The 17,669-nt window shown below is 45.3% G+C and overlaps 1 long non-coding RNA gene across 2 annotated transcripts; it reads right to left on the minus strand.

The window, feature by feature from the left end:
• Nucleotides 1-3,209: 3,209 nt before the first annotated feature.
• On the minus strand, nt 3,210-16,270 carry LOC141277358 (uncharacterized). 2 transcript variants are annotated; one of them, XR_012328622.1, is made up of 2 exons: nt 13,576-16,270; nt 3,210-4,594 (listed from the first exon to the last, which is right to left on the minus strand). It is a non-coding gene; the product is annotated as an uncharacterized lncRNA (long non-coding RNA). The 2 variants fall into 2 exon arrangements; XR_012328621.1 differs by lacking the exon at nt 13,576-16,270 and adding an exon at nt 6,199-11,872.
• Nucleotides 16,271-17,669: the final 1,399 nt, after the last annotated feature.

Genomic DNA, 17,669 nt, shown 5'->3' on the forward strand with positions numbered 1-17,669 from the left:
CCTTCAGTTTGTTAATATGGTTTATCACATTGATTAATGTGCATATATTGAAGAGTCCTTGCATTCCTGGGATAAACCCCACTTGATCATGGTGTATGATCCTTTTAATGTGCTGTTGGATTCTGTTTCCTAGTATCTTGTTGAGGATTTTTACACCTATGTTCATCAGTGATATTGGCCTGTAGTTTTCTCTTTTTTGTGACATCTTTGTCTGGTTTTGGTATCAGGGTGATGGTGGCTTCGTAGAATGAGTTTGGGAGTGTTCCTCCCTCTGCTATATTTTGGAAGAGTTTGAGAAGGATAGGTGTTAGCTCTTCTCTAAATGTGTGATCAAATTCGCCTGTGAAGCCATCTGGTCCTGGGCTTTTGTTTGTTGGAAGTTTTTAATCACAGTTTCAGTTTCAGTGCTTGTGATTGTTCTGTTTATATTTTCTATTTCTTCCTGGTTCAGTCTCAGGAGGTTGTGCTTTCCAAAGAATTTGTCCATTCCTTCCTGTCCATTTTATTGGCATCTAGTTGCTTGTAGTAATCTCTCATGATCCTTTGCGTTTCTGCACTGTCAGTTGTTACTTCTTTTTCATTTCTAATTCTATTGATTTCAGTCTTCTTCATTTTTTTCTTGATGAGGCTGGCTAATGGTCTATCAAATTCGTTTATCTTTTCAAAGAACCAGCTTTTAGTTTTATTGATCTTTGTGATTGTTTCCTTCATTTCTTTTCCATTTATTTTGGATCTGATCTTTATGATTTCTTTCCTTCTGCTAACTTTGGGGGTTTCTTTGTTCTTCTTTCTCAAATTGCTTTAGGTATAAGGTTAGGTTGTTTATTTGAGATGTTTCTTGGGTTAGGATTGTATTGCTATAAAATTCCTTGTTAGAACTGCCTTTGCTGCATCCCATCAGTTTTGGGTCATTGTGTTTTCATTGTCATTTGTTTCTAGATATTTTTTTTATTTTCTCTTTGATTTCTTCAGTGATCTCTTGGTTATTCAGTAGTGCACTGTTTATCCTCCATGTGTTTGTATCTTTTACAGTTTTTTTCCTGTAATTGATATGTAGTCTCACAGTGTTGTGGTTGGAAAAGACACTTGACATGATTTCAATATTCTTAAATTTACCAAGGCTTGATTTGTGATCCAAGATATGATCTATCATAGAAAATGTTCCATTAGTACTTGAGAAGAAAGTGTACTCTGTTGTTTTTGGATGGAATGTCCTATAAATATCAATTAATTCCATGTTGTTTAATGTATCATTTAAAGCTTGTGCTTCCTTATTTATTTTCATTTTGGATGACCTGTCCATTGGTGAAAGTGGGGTGTTAAAGTCCCCTACTATGATTGTGTTACTGTCGATTTCCCCTTTTATAGCTGTTAGCATTTGCATTATGTATTGAGGTGCTCCTATGTTGGGTGCATCAATATTTACCATTGTTCTAACTTCTTGGATTGATCCCTTGATCGTTATGTAGTGTCCTTCTTTGTCTCTTGTAATAGTCTTTATTTTAAAGTCTATTTTGTCTGATATGAGAATTGGTACTCCAGCTTTCTTCTGATTTCCATTTGCATCCCTCACTTTCACTCTGTGTGTGCCCCTAGGTCTGAAGTGGGTCTCTTGTAGACAGCATATATACAGGTCTTGTTTCTGTATCCATTCAGCCAGTCTATGTCTTTTGGTGGGAGCACTTAATCCATTTACATTTAAAGTAGTTATCAATATGTATGTTCCTATTACCATTTTCTTAATTGTTTTGGGTTTGTTATTGTAGGTCTTTTCCTTCTCTTGTGTTTCTTTCCTAGAGAAGTTCCTTTAGCATTTGTTGTAAAGCTGGTTTTGTGGTGCTGAACTCTCTCAGTTTTTGCTTGTCTGTAAAGCTTTTAATTTCTCTGTCGAGTCTGAATGAGATCCTTGCGGGGTAGAGTAATTTTGGTTGTAGTTTTCCCCCTTTCATCACTTTAAGTATGTCCTGCCACTTCCTTCTGGATTGCAGAGTTTCTGCTGAAAGGTCAGCCATTAACCTTATGGGGATTCCCTTGTGTGTTATTTGTTGTTTTCCCCTTGCTGCTTTTAATATTTTTTCTTTCTATTTAATGTTTGATAGTTTGCTTAATATGTGTCTTGGTACGTTTCTCCTTGAATTTGTGCTGTATGGGACTCTCTGCCTTTCCTGGACTTGATTGTTTCCTTTCCTATATTAGGGAAGTTTTCAACTATAATCTCTTCAAATATTTTCTCAGTCCCTTTCTTTTTCTCTTCTTTTTCTGGGACCCCTATAATTTGAATGTTGGTGTGTTTAATGTTGTCCCAGAAGTCTCTGAGATGGTCCTCAATTCTTTTCATTCTTTTTTCTTTATTCCACTCTGTGGTAGTTATTTCCACTATTTTATCTTCGAGATCACTTATCCATTCTTCTGCCTCTGTTATTCTGCTATTGATTCCTTGTAGAGAATTTTTAATTTCACTTATGGTGTTGTTCATCATTGTTTGTTTGCTCTTTAGTTCTTCTAGGTCCTTGTTAAACATTTCTTGTATTTTCTCCATTCTATTTCCAAGATTTTGGATCATCTTTACTATCATTCCTCTGAATTCTTTTTCAGGTAGACTGCCTATTTCCTCTTCATTTATTTGGTCTGGTGGGTTTTTACTTTGCTGCTTCATCTGCTGTGTGCTTCTCTGTCTTCTCATTTTGCTTAACTTGCTGTGTTTGGGGTCTCCTTTTTGAAGGCTGCAGGTTTGTAGTTCCCTTTGTTTTTGGTGTCTGCCCCTAGTGGCTAAGGTTGGTTCAGTGGGTTGTGTAGCCTTCCTAGTGGAGGGGTCTAGTGCCTGTGTTCTGTTGGATGAGGCTGGATCTTGTCTTTCGGTGGGCAGGACCAAGTCCTGTGGTGTGTTTTGGGGTGTGTGTGATGTTATTCTGATTTTGGTCAGCGACTCTGCTAATGGGTAGTGTTGTGTTCCTGTCTTGCTAGTTGTTTGGCATGGGGTGTCCAGCACTGTACCTTGCTGGTCATTGAGTGGAGCTGGGTCTTAGCTTTGAGATGGAGGTCTCTGGGAGATCTCTCACCAATTGATATTACGTGGGGCTGGGAGGTCTCTGGTGGTTCAATGTCCTGAACTTGGCTCTCCCACCTCTGAGGCTCAGGCCTGACACCCAGCTGGAGCACCAAGACCCTGTCATCCACACAGCTCAGAATAAAAGGCAGAAAAAAAGGAATGAAAGGGAAAAAAAATTTATTAGAAAAAAAAATTTTTTTAATTATTAAAATAAAATATTTTAAAAAGCCATTTAAAAAAAGAAGATAGCAACCCAACCAATAAAGAAATCCACCACTGATAACAAGCACTAAAAACTATACTAAGATAAACATAAAAATCAGAAAATAGTCAGTCGTATACAGCAAACCCCAAGTCTACAGTTGCTCCCAAAGTCTACCAGCTCAATTTTGGGGTGATTCCTTGTCTATTCAGGTACTCCACAGATGCAGGGTACATCAAGTTGATTGTGGAGCTTTAATCCACTGCTCCTGAGGCTGCCGGTAGAGATTTCCCTTTCTCTTCTTCGTTCGCACAGCTCCCAGGGTTCAGCTTTGGATTTGGACCTGCCTCTGCGTGTAGGTCGCTTGAGGGCATCTGTTCCCTGTCCAGACAGGACGGAGTTAAAGTAGCAGCTGATTAGGGGGCTCTGGCTCACTCAGGCCGGGGGTAGGGAGGGGCACCGATGCAGGGCAAGCCTGCGGCGGCAGAGGCCAGCATGACGTTGCACCAGCCTGAGGCGCGCCGTGCGTTCTCCCGGGGAAGTTGTCGCTGGATCCCGGGACCCTGGCAGGGGCGGGCTGCACAGGCTCCCATGAAGGGGGGTGTGGAGAGTGACCTGTGCTCGCACACAGGCTTCTTGGTGGTGGCAGCAGCAGCCTTAGGATCCCATGCCCGTCTCTGGGGTTCACGCTGATAGCCGCGGCTCACGCCCATCTCTGCAGCTCATTTAGGTGGTGCTGTGAATCCCCTCTCCTCGCGTACCCCAAGACAATGATCTCTTGTGTCTTAGGCCAGACTTTTTCCCAGACTCCCTCCCGGCTAGCTGTGGTGCACTAACCCCCTGCAGGCTGTGTTCACGGCGCCAACCCCAGTCCTCTCCTGGCGCTCCGACCAACCGAAGCCCGAGCCTCAGCTCACAGCCCCACCCGCCCCGGCGGGTAAGCAGACAAGCCTCTGGTCTGGTGAGTGCTGGTCGGCACCGATCCTCTGTGCGGGAATCTCCCCGCTTTGCCCTCCGCACCCCTGTGGCAGCGCTCTCCTCCGCGGCTCCGAAGCTTCCCCCCTCCGCCACCTGCAGTCTCCGCCCGCGAAGGGGCTGCTAGTGTGTGGAAACCTTTCCTCCTTCACAGCTCCCTCCCACTCATGCAGGTCCCGTCCCTATCCTTTTGTCTCTGTTTTTTCTTTTTTCTTTTGCCCTACCCAGGTACGTGGGGGGTTTCTTGCCTTTTGGGAGGTCTGAGGTCTCCTGCCAGCGTTCAGCAGGTGTTCTGCAGGAGGTGCTCCACGTGTACATGTATTTCTGATGTATCTCTATCCACACATTTTGATTGATTAATCCCTTAGCTATGGAATTGAATGGAGACATTAATGATAATATTACATCAGTTTTCTCAAAATTATTGTTTATGATTGTGAAAAAATGGAAATTATATAATTTCCAACTGAAATTCTTTAATTAATTATGGTGCCTTTATATATGGACTCCTGTGGAGTCTTTAACATTCAAGATTATTGGAGAATATTGAATGATTTGTGGAAAATCTGGAAATATTCATTGAAAAGGTGATATGCAAACTTGGGTTTGATGATGAGATTTTAGCTATAATACCAAAAGCAACATCCATGAAAGAAAAAAAATTGATAAATTGGACTTTATTAAAATTTAAAACTTCTGCTCTATGAAAGCCATTATTAAGAATATAAGCTACAGCCTGTGGAGAAAATATTTGCAATGCACATATCTGGTAAAGGACTTGAATGCAAAATATACAAAGAACTTCTTAAAGTCAACTGTAAGAAAAAAAAATTTTTTTAATGGGCAAAAGATTTGACACCAAAAGCAAAAGACCCTTTTCAAACAGACCCATTCTACCCGAATCTGCATGATATATTGGGCTTCCGCATATCATTTCACTTGGAAAGAAACTTTAGTGTCTAGATAAAATATTTGGAAATCACCACCCTAAAAGATCGGTATTTGCCGCCCAGTTCTTAGGCTCCACAACAGAACATTCCAGGGCATTAAGACTTGAAGATTCCTGGATTCTATCATTCTGCTAAGGCTCTATCAAGCTACCTGTATGAGGTTCTAAAGGAGCCTGACTGATTTAGGATGGCAGGGACACGAATCTGATAAAGAGACCAGGCAAAGCCTTAGGGCCCCATCCCAGACCTCCTGGGACATGGGGAGGGTCAGGCACTTGGTTCTCTTCACTCTGTTAGGAACTCAGCTTCTACTCTTCCTTTCCAACAGATCATGTTCCATTTCAAAGAAATCAGAGCCCTTAATAGGCCAATAAGGTCACTTCCTACACTTTACTGGGCATAACCACATACCCTTCCACCACTGCTCCACCATCTAAACAAATGATGGAAACTGCACGACTTCCTTTTCTTGGTGTTTGGAAATCACCACCAGGATCTGGTACCTACTCACCACATTTAGGGGCCTATTTTATCCTTCCTTAAACATGACCCTGCCCATGTGCTCTGCTCCCTATAAAAGGCAGGCAGATCAGCCAGAGGAGCCAGAGTTGCAGAGAAGCTGAGACCAACTCAGAAACCTCCAGTTCTCAGGCTGAAGCTCCCGTGCTCACCCTCCGGTATGAAGGTCTCTGCAGCACTTCTGTGTCTGCTGCTCACAGCAGCTGCCTTCAGCACCCAGGTGCTGGCTCAGCCAAGTAAGCCTCCTCTCTTCTTAAGCCTTAACATTTTAACTACCCCAGGTACTAACACCTGGCATGAGTCATCCCATGCTTGCTGCATAGCCTACATTAAAAAGATGGAGAGAATGAAATCCAGAGGGGAATTAAGAAGAGCTGGCATGTCACAACTGGTCAGAGGCAGAACCAGAACTAGAAGCCCAGGCCACTGGAGCCAGGCTCCACGATCTTTCTCGACACCAGCTTTGGGACATGAAATGCAGCTGCTATCTCAACAATCCTCACCTTGTTTGGAGATGTGGCACAGAAGGAAGAACCATTTCTCATCGTGGGTACGAAGGACATTTCGGGCAGTAGTAGAGAGGAAGAAACTCTTGCTGGAGGTTTCAAATGTTGGATTACAGTCCAGGGTAGCTCCCAGAAGGGTGGCTGTGTAAGGAGGATAAGGACCCAGAGGCATCTCAGCATGTGACTTAGGTTGGCTCTAAGCCCATGGGGACAAATAGCTGGGAAGCAAGGTCTTAGAACTTATCTACCCAGGGTCAGAGGTTTTGGATCTGTAGACCCTCTGAATCACGCTACAAGGAATAATCTTGTTACTCAAGATTTTGCCATCTGCAGTCAACAATGAGGGGCCCCATAGTTCAGCAGAGGAAACTGACTCACAGATAACATTTTATCTATGGGATCTGGACTAAAGCTCTGAACTAGGGAATGGTAGGTCTTAGTTAGAACTTGTGTATTTGCTTTGTCTTCTACCTTCTCCTTCTTCTCTTACAAATGCAGGCTGACAATACATTATAACTCTCTGATGCTTTGCAAAATGTTTTTCAGATTCAGTTTCCATCCCAATCACTTGCTGCTTTATTGTGATCAGTAAGAAGATCCCCTTCAAGAAGCTGGACAGCTACACAAGAATCACCAACAGCTGGTGTCCCCAGGAAGCTGTGATGTGAGTGGACCATGCCCGGGCACTGTCAGCCAAACATTCTATCTGAGTTCTATACTTCCAAATGAGTCAGATAAATATGCCATCTAATCCAAAGGACCCTTTACCCCATAGACAAATGAAGCCCATGAGAAGGAATCCATACTCACTCCAGGCTCTTCTGGAAGCTTGGTCAGATCATCCAAGTTCCTTTAGGCAACAGGTTCAAATGTAATTAATTGGCCTAAGAGAAATTTCTGTCTCACTCTTCAGCGAGTAAGTAGATCAGAGCCTAGTTTTTAACCCCATTGAGTTGGAGCTTCTCTGTATATATCTCTTGGGAGAGAAATGTATTTCAATTCAGCATCTTCTACTGAGTGCCACTGTGTGCTTGGTGCAATGCTGGCACTGTTGAGGGTGCCATTACGGTGGTAAAAGAGACTCAGCACCCCCATCAGGACTTCCTCATCATGCACTAATGAGTATCACTGGGCAGAGGCCAGAGGATAGTTGGCCCAAGATAGGCCTTTGCTGATTTACCAGAGGGAGGTGGGGTTAAGAGCATCCAAGGAGGGAGATACTTAGAGCAAAGGCCTCAATTAAGGAAAAGTCCAGAGGGATTGGGGAATGGCAAAGACATCTCAGTGGCTAGAGTTAGTTTCAGGCTTTGCATTGTGTATGTGGATAGGGAGAGGCTAGGATGGGGAACCCCCGTCTTGTTGACCTTCCTAACAGGAAATACAGCTTCCTAATTTTAAAATAGTCCATTTATCAATATGTTCCTTTATGGTTAGTGCTTTTGTTTTCTGTTAAAGAAAACTTTTTTTAACCAGATGTCACAAAGTTATTCTCTTACATTATCTTCAAAAAGCGTTATTTTCTGTTGTTCACATTTAGAACTACAATCCACCTTAACTTGATTTTCGGGTATGCTGAAAGTTAGCGATCAAGATTTTATTTTTCCATATAAATATCCAATTGGTTCAGCATCAGTTATTCAAAAGAGTACTTTTTCTTAACTAGTCCACAGTGCAAACTTAGGTTCTATCCAATATCAATGTATGGTTCTATTTCTGCACTCTTTAATCTGTTCCCTGGCATATCATCCACTCTTGGAACAATGGCACCATGTCATAATGACTACTGCTTTCTAAAAACTGTTATCATCTGGGAGTGTAAGTCCTGCAACTTCGTTCTTCTTTAAAAGTTGTCTTAACTATTTTTGGTTTCTTATGTCTCCTTTAAAAGGAATCAGCTTATCAATCTCCACAAAATTCTGGCTCGGATTTTAATTGGGATTACATTGAATTAGGAGGAAAATCTGTTACCGAATCAAATTTGGGTCCACTCGCCTGTGGACAGAAGAACTTCCGTCTCTTTGGCCACTGCACCAGGGTGTGCCAAATACAAAGCTTTTTCTGCCTGCATTTTTTATTTAGTCGTGGGAAGGGGCAGCCTCAGGCATTCATCCTGGGAGTCTCCCCCAAAGACAGGACAGCAGAAACTAAAAACTATAAACACCTGAATTAGCAATGCAACAACAGGCAAAATGCTAAGACCCCAGTGGGTAGGGAGACTGCACACCTCAGTTTGCCCAGGACAATTCTGCCTCACCCCTGTCTGGCTTGGAAAATCAATTACATGATAATCTTCCCACAGAGGAGAACCCTTATGTCTTTTTAGCCTCCTTGAATCATTGGTAAGTATTCATTTTTTACTATATGCTGGTCCAGAGCGTGACCAGAAAGATGAATCTGTTTTCTAGAGTAGAAGTAGGAGGGCTTGAGCTGGAAGGTCATCAGCCATCCATTTCAGAGCAAGTTTGGTTCCCTATGAAATCTGTGAAGCCAGACCCAATGTAAGCCAGACCTCACATAATTCCTGTATGGGCCAGATGGAAAGATGAATGTTGTAATGGATGGGATATTATAAGCAAAGACAGAGATAAGAAAGAAGGTGATGTGAAGGAAGAAGTGAGGCAAGTGGTCTTGCACGGTGTTCAGTAGTGGTGGATGGACTTCCCTCCTCCACCGTCACATGGAAATATTCTCTCTCTCTCTGCAGGCTTGCCTTTCTCTGCAGAGACCCAGTCTGAGGGGCAGAGAATGCCAGCTAGCGTGTCTCCCTCCTCTTTTCATTAGTCACCCCAGCAGCCAGATACCTGTTCTATAAAATGGAAACGTTGCACTGTCTCAATATTCCTTAGAGGCTTAAACAGTGAAAGAAGTTGGACAGAGAAGTCTTGAGTACAGGGTTCCCCAGCTCTGCTTCCTTGAGCAGTTGTAGTTTTCATCGGGTATATATCAGGCTTCCCAGTAAGTTATTCCTGGAGAATAGACATCAGCAGGTAAACACACCTCTGAAAACCACAACATTGCAGAGTGAAATTAACTCCACTGTTAGGATCTTAGATGGTAAGGCATTAAGAATGTCCAGGGCTGGGCTTCCCTGGTGGCGCAGTGGTTGAGAGTCCACCTGCCGATGCGGGGGACACGGATCCCCACATGCTGCGGAGGGGCTGGGCCCGTGAGCCATGGCCGCTGAGCCTGCGCATCTGGAGCCTGTGCTCCGCAACGCAACGGGAGAGGCCACAGCAGTGAGAGGCCCGCGTGGGGGGGCGGGGGGGTGGAAGGGGGCAGAAGCAAGGTGCTAGGAAAGGGCTTAGAGGGCATTTAGCCATTTCAATTGGGCTTTAAAGATTGATTAGCATTTTCCAACAGGTAAAGAAGGGGAGGGATGAAGGCCCTCAGGCAGCAAAGCTCAGAAGGTGTTGGGACTAAGCCCTCTGCTATGTGACTTAGGAGAGGGTACAAGAGGAGAAGGAGGAAGAGAAAATATTTTGGATTCAGATAGGAGGGTCGTGAGTGCCATGCTAGGGAGCATGGATATTCTGGGGAGATGGGGAGCCATCCACAGAGGGTCTCTGAGCACAGGGGTACCATGATGAGATCTATTTAGACTTTCCTAGAGACGGCAGCCCTCAGGGTATTAGAGAATGATTTTTTTTTTCTCTTCCTCCCACTGGGAACTCCTAGTCTTCAAGAACATATATATTTTCCTTCTACCCTGGGGTTTGTAATCAAACATGAATTTAATCTGCCTAAACACACATACCACAGAAGCAAAGTTTCTGTTTTATCCAAAGAAGACTGTAATCAGGCATTCACACTCCTTCAGCTCTCTGGGTGTTTCTTTTTATCCTATTTGAAATAAACATTCTTTTTTTTTCTTTCTTTTTTTTTTTTTCCGCGGCATGTGGCATCCTCCCGGACCGGGGCACGAACCCGTATCCCCTGCATCGGCAGGCGGACTCCCAACCACTGCGCCACCAGGGAAGCCCTGAAATAAACATTCTTGTAAAATAGTGCAACCTCAGAATACAGATCAAGGGATAGAGCTCAAAAAAAAAAAAAAAAAAAAAAACGATGGGTGGAAGACCTAAATAGACATTTCTCCAGATAGGTTATCCAGGTGGCCAATAGGCACATGAAAAGATGCTCAACAGCGCTAATTATCAGAGAAATGCAAATCAAAACCACAGTGAGGTATCACCTCACACTGGTGAGAACGGCCATAGTTTAAAAGTCTACAAATAACAAATACTGAGGAGGGTGTGGAGAAAAGCCACTATGGAGAACAGTATGGAGATTCCTTAAAAATCTAAAAATACAGTTGCCATATGATCCAGCAATCCCACTCCTGGGCATATGTCTGGAAAGAAACTCCAATTCGAAAAGATACATGTACCCCAATGCTCATAAGCAGCACTACTTACAATAGCAAAGATACGGAAGCAACATAAATGTCCATCAACAGATGAAGAGATAAAGAAGATGTGGGGTGTGTGTGTATATATATATGACCTTCAAGATGGCGGAAGAGTAAGACGTGGAGATCACCTTCCTCCCCACAGATACATCAGAAATACATCTACACGTGGAACACCTCCTACAGAACACCTACTGAATGCTGGCAGAAGACCTCAGACCTCCCAAAAGGCAAGAAACTCCCCACGTACCTGGGTAGGGCAAAAGAAAAAACAGAGACAAAGAATAGGGACGGGACCTGCACCAGTGGGAGGGAGCTGTGAAAGAGGAAAAGTTTCCACACACTAGAAGCCCCTTCGTGGGCGGAGACTGCTGGTGGCGGAGGCTTCGGGTCCGCGGAGGACAGCGCAGCCACAGGGGTGCAGAGGGCAAAGCGGAGAGATTCCCGCACAGAGAGAGGATCGGTGCCGACCGGCACTCACCAACCCGAGAGGCTTGTCTGCTCACCCGCCGGGGCGGGCGGGGCTGGGAGCTGAGGCTCGGGCTTCAGTCAGAGCGCCGGGAGAGGACTGGGGTTGGCTGCGTGAACACAGCCTGCAGGGACTAGTGCGCCACAGCTTGCCGGGAGGGAGTCCGGGAAAAGTCTGGAGATGCCGAAGAGGCAAGAGATCATTGTCTTGGAGAGCGCGAGGAGAGGGGATTCAGAGCACCGCCTAAACGAGCTCCAGAGACGGGCGCAAGCCACGGCTATCAGCGCGGACCCCGGAGACGAGCATGAGACGCTAAGGCTGCTGCTGCCGCCACCAAGAAGCCTGTGTGCGAGCACAGGTCACTATCCACACCTCCCTTCCGGGGAGCCTGTGCAGCCCGCCACTGCCAGGGTCCCGGGATCCAGGGACAACTTCCCCGGGAGAACGCATGGCGCGCCTCAGGCTGGTGCAACGTCATGCTGGCCTCTGCCGCCGCAGGCTCGCCCCGCACTCCATGCCCCTCCCTACCCCCGGCCTGAGTGAGCCAGAGCCCCCTAATCAGCTGCTACTTTAACCCCGTCCTGTCTCAGCGAAGATCAGTTGCCCTCAGGCGACCTACACGCAGAGGCGGGGCCAGATCCAAAGCTGAGCCCCGGGAGCTGTGCGAGCGAAGGAGAGAAAGGGAAATCTCTCCCAGCAGCCTCAGGAGCAGCGGGTTAAAGCTCCACAATCAACTTGATGTACCCTGCATCTGTGGAATACATGAATAGACAACGAATCACCCCCAAATTGAGGAGGTGGACTTTGGGAGCAACTGTAGACTTGGGGTTTGCTTTCTGCATCTAATTTGTTTCTGGTTTTATGTTTAAGTTAGTTTAGTATTTAGAGTTTATTATCATTGGTAGATTTCTTTATTGATTTGCTTGCTCTCTTCCTCCTTTATATATATATATATATATATATATATATATATATATATATATATATATATTTTACTCGGCCATAAAAAACAATGAAATAATGCCATTTGCAGCAACATGGACGAGCCTAGAGATTATACTAAGTGAAGTAAGTCAGAAAGAGAAAGACAAATACCATATGATATCACTTATACGTAGAATCTAAAATATGATACAAATGAACTTATTTACATAACAGAAACAGACTCAGACATAGAAAACAAACATTGTTACTAAAGGGGAAAGGGGTTGGGGGAAGGATAAATTAGGAGTTTGGGATTAGCAGATACAAACTACTATATGTAAAATAAATAAACAAGGTCCTACTGTACAGCACAAGGAATTATATTCAATATCCTGTAATAAACCGTAATGGGAAAGAATATGAAAAATAACATATATATATATATATAACTGAATCACTTTGCTATATACCAGAAACTAACACAACATTGTAAATTAACTATACTTCAATGAACATAAAGTTTTTTCAAAATCGAAATTATTGGGACAGGACTGAGCACTTTGCATGCACTCATTATCTTATTAGGTTCTCAGAACATCACAATGAGGTAATAATTAGCAATCAGTTCCTCTTAGAGGCTCAGAGAGGTAAGCAATTTGCTCCAAATCATATAACCAGTAAATGGCAAATACAGGACTTAAATCCATGTCTGGTTGACTCCAGACCCCAGGCTCCTAAACATATTTTCTTACAAGATAATAGGTCCTGAAGCAGAGGGAAGGACAGACAGGAGTCCCTTCAGCTGGAAGTGTTTGAATGTCCCCCCACTCACTCAATTTGGAGAAGAGTTTGGGGTGCATGGGTAGGACTGGATTGTAAGAGGATAATAACGTACAAGACTCAGTTGGTTAAATTCATTGGCACGAATGTGCTTATCCAGAATTCAGGATTCAATGCACTAGCACAAGTACTTGGGGATGATGAATACTTAGCTAGATTGGCTGATTGGAATCTAGGCTTTAAAACAGGCCTGCAGTTGATGAAGTTGAAACGCCAGAACTCCCCTGGGACATTAGGAAGGTGTCTAAAGGCTCAGGGAAGTGGGTCTATTGCAAAGGATCTATTACGTGCAAGCTGCCTAGCCATCCCTAACTGCACTCCCGGGCAAGGCCAGAGGACACTTCCTTTACCAAGGCATGCTTTGATGGGGCCGTGAGAGGAGGGCAGCGTCCTTAAGAGCTCTCTGGTGGCTGTTCACTACAGATCCGAGATGGCCACGGGATATGCTGGAATCCCGCGGTTCTCAAATTTTAGTGCCCATTAAGAATCACCTGCAGGGCTTGATACAACACAGTCTGCCATCCTACTACTGGTGACAATTTAAGTAATCATGATGCCAGCAGCTGCCATTATTATGCTCCTAAAATATATGAGCAACCCAATTCCAGAATCCCATTTAGAAGGTCTATTACCAGAAGCCACTTCTGGTACCTAAACCTATGTCAGTGAGGAAGAAATAGATGACACTGAAATTGGAATGATTTGAGGAGGGTTTAATAAAAATGCTATTTACCAAGATGTGGGCTGGGTGTGGAGAAACCATAGGGCTGCTTTGGTACTCTGAGGCTAGTGACAGCATGGTGACCACCCTTGGACCCGAAGGAGCAAGGACAGAGTGTGGTTCCCCAAAACTGGACGGAGAGAGTCATGGAGAGGGCCACCTGGAAAGGAAGTGAAAACCATTCGTTATGGGCTGCATTCAGGCAGAGGTATAAGAAGGCAACAGAGAAATCAGTACTTCACCCTAACTACTCCCTCTTTCCAACATCCTGCAGGGTTCCCCCATGTCCATACCCAACCCAAAGCCAGAAGACCTGCAATCTCATTGATGTGATCCACAAAAGAATGGCATGTGTGTCTGCAGGGACAAGCTTGAAATCTTTTCTTTTGTGGTTCCTGAGAAGTTTTTATGTCAAAAACTTATAAAATGAGTCGAAGAGTGAACACTTTTGATATTCCCTGGAAGCGATTGTGTAAGATCAGAATTATTTGTTCTTGGAATGCTTGGAGGAAGAGCTGTTAAAGCTTCTGGAGACTGGAGGATGTTTTGTGGGAAGGTTTTCCATTACTGACTCAAATTTTTAAATAGTTTGAGGATTTAAAAAATTTTTTTTCTTGCAATCTGGTAAGTTAGATTTTAAGAAATCCGTCCACTTCTTCTAAATTAAAGTTCTTATTTTCTTCTTGGTGTCTGCAGGCTCTGTAGTGATGTTCCCTACTGGTACCTTTTTTCCTTTTTTCATGGTCAGTTCAGGAGAGTTTCAGCTTCTTTGTAGGCTTGTCAAAGAACAAAATTTGAGCTTCTTTAGCCCTTTATCTATATATCCTTTTCTATTTCACAAAACATAGCTCTTTATTTCATTTCTTTTACTATCATTGGGCTTGTTTTGCTAGAGTAGAAAAACTTGCAAGGATGGAAAGTGGACAGGAGAATAATCCAAGTAGGTGCAAAAAGTAAGCAAAGTCTGGGAGCCAAGAATGAGCATGGGGATAGGAACACTCAGGCCAAGGGCCTTGCCAGGCATTCTATCATAGTCCAAGCTGTCCCCTCCTTGCCACCGTGCTCATTGGCACTCCCCCCACCCCACCCCAAGCTCCTAGCTCAGACCCCTTGCAGGAGGGAGCCAGGTTCAGGAACAAAGAGCCCACTTCATTGCTCTGTTCCCCACCCCGTCCTATCAATGATCCTTCCTGAAAACAAGGGGCTTAGACAAATCAGTGGTTTTCAAACCGTATCCCTCTGGGACTGAGTAGCAGAAGGGAGTACCTAGATGTGATGCAAGGAGCCTGGTCAGCAGAAGCTGGCTTTAATTTGTCTCCAGTATGAGACTTCCACCTAAAACTTGCCTTGGAAAAAGACATCACCTACATGAAACTCTCTTGGTGATTATATGTAAACAGACTGGCTTTTTCTCCCAGTGTCACCCCTCACTCCTCATGAGACGTTGGGCAAGTTATTTAATCTCTCTGCCCCTCGGTGTCCCCATCTGTAAATGGGCATGATAATAATAGCGCTTACCTTGTCAGGACTAAATATGTAATAGGGGAAAGTCCTTAGCATAGGAGTTCTTTTCTATGGTTTCTTTTTCATTTTGGAGAAAGCAGCTCCTCGGATCACTTACTAGGGTGAGTGCCAGCACATCTGTGTTCTGTCTTCATCTCTGTGGTCTGGGCGGCTGGAGGGACATGGTGCCTACCCTGCTACAGGCCACAGCTTTTGCCTTGCATTTCCTGGAAAACTCTTCGGCAACCCAGCCTCCAGCTTAGTAGATTCAGGATACACGGTAAGGATTCAGAATCTTAGTAGATTCATCTTGACTTGACTGTACCCTGGCCAGGCAATGATCCCTCTCGGGGCCCCCATCCTCTCTGCCTCTCTACAAAGGCAGGCGGGGCAGCCAGAGCTGCCAAGAGGCTGAGATAAACCCAGAAACCAACAGCTCTTAGGCTGAAGCTCACATCTTCCCCCTCCAACAGGAAGGTGTCCACAGCGCCTCTGTGTCTGCTGCTCACAGCTGCTGCCAGCAGCACCCAGGTGCTCACTCAGCCAAGGAAATTCAATCTTTCTCCCCCTTCCCTTCCTCTCTCTCCTTCCCTCTGTTTCTCATCTTCTAGGAAGGCCTAAGCCAAAGTGACCCACTTCGGAGACTCTCAGAGCACCTGGGGTCCTTGGAGTTTTAACATCTAATTTTGGAGACAGAAGGCAGAAGCCCAGGTTGGGGACAGCAGGCATCCTACCTGCCCCTCCCGCCTCCAGGACACCGCACAGCCAGAATAAAGCCTAAACTCTACTGAAAATCCAGGGCCTTTTCTTTGACCCCAGATGATCGCCTCAAACCCTGCAGGTTGGGGGGCCATATCCAGGACATGTCACACTGGCCTCCCTCAGTCAGCAAAGATGTGTCCCCACCATGCAGAATCAACCTCAAAATTTTGAGCCACATGTTCCTGGTCCCACCCCCTCTCGGGGCGGCCAGCAGGAACACTGGACCTGCGTGGAGAAGACACACTTCTACCTCTTAGCTTTCCTTCCCCTGCTGCGTTCAAGCTGAGAAAAGCCTGACATCTCAGATGCTTTTTCTCTGTGACTTTATTTCTAGATGCACTCCGCGACCTGTTCAACTGCTGTTTCACATTTAAGCATAAGCAGATCCCCTTGCAGAGGCTGAAGAGCTATGGAATCACCAGTAGCCAGTGTCCGCAGGCAGCTGTCCTGTAGCTAGAAAAACCCTGCTCCCCTCCAGCCCCCCACCTCATCTCACCCCTTCCCTTTCTTCCATCCCCCCCATCCTAAGTTCTGCCCCACAAGACAGACATAGACTAATTTGAGATGTCCTACTCAGGGGATAAGATCCAACCAGACTATGTAATCCAAAGCCTCCTATTATTACATCAGGGACAGGCCCAGAGAGGGCCGGTAACATCCCACACCCTCCTTGCTGAATGGGTACCAGCTCACACTTGGGTGGTTGCTTTGCTGGATGCCAGGCCAGCTTCTCCCAGGGCGCGGCAAGAACAGCAACTACCCCCAGAGGGCCTCTCCTTTCCACACCCCTCTGACTTCCTGTCCCAGGGCAGCCCCTCACCTGTAGCAGGTGGGCCTGGTCATCCCTAATGAGTCATCCCTTGGATAAAACCCTCCAACATTTCACCTAACCCTGCCAGCCCACCTTCATCCACAGCTTCAGAACCAAACTGGCCAAGGACATCGGTGCCAACCCAAGGAGAAATGGGTCTGGAATTACATGAAACACCTGGGTCAGAAACCTCACACCCTGAAGACTTGGACTCTTTCGGCCACACTAAGACCAAGCCAGAGGCTGAGAAATGATTCTTCTCCCCCAGGCTTCCTGTCTCTATCCTGGACTAAATTGACCTGAATTTTCAAATAGAGTGCTTTCTGTTTCCTGATGCAAAATGTACTATGTCTTACATAATATTTAGTCTATTATTTGAATTGTGGCTGGTTGGGGAGTTATTTTGAATATTGGTGATCTCTTTTTTTAAAGCAAGGCCTTGAGCCACTTGGTTCCCATCATGAGCCCCAGTTCCCTCTCCTGTAAGCTGCGGGCAGTGGGTCTTTCTCCTGCCCAACTCCCCAGGGGTGATGAGCATGCCTATGAGAGCCATGGCGATGAAGGGCTACTGCAATCTAGGGAGGACAGCGCCTGGTGAATGTGAGGTGTTGCGAAATGTGTTATTATGGAAACATGAATGCAACTGTAGGATGGCTGACTTTTTGCAGAAAATACATTTTGTTTAAAATCTCTAATACAGTAATGGTGTTTTCTTCAGGGGTAACTCCCAACCAGTAGGGGGTGCTCTCAGGTGCAGGTGGATGGCAGAGGGTGCTAGAGGAATGTGGATGTAGCCAGGGCCTGGCTGTGTGGCTAACCTGGGCCCATCTGAGTGTCAGGGAGGGCCTGGCTCATCAGCCCAGGATATTCTAGAACGATGGCTCCAGTCCCCAGCATTAGCTTCCAGTGGGTCTCCCTGCCCTCATCCTCCACCCTGGAGTAATACAGCCAGTAAGTGCACTTGACACACCCGTTGGCGGGGGTGGGGGAGGGGGAGGAATCAGGTGGCCCCGTCCTGATTAGCATCAGA

This window comes from Tursiops truncatus, chromosome 20 (assembly GCF_011762595.2).
Source record: "Tursiops truncatus isolate mTurTru1 chromosome 20, mTurTru1.mat.Y, whole genome shotgun sequence".
Classification (NCBI taxonomy): Eukaryota; Metazoa; Chordata; class Mammalia; order Artiodactyla; family Delphinidae; genus Tursiops; species Tursiops truncatus.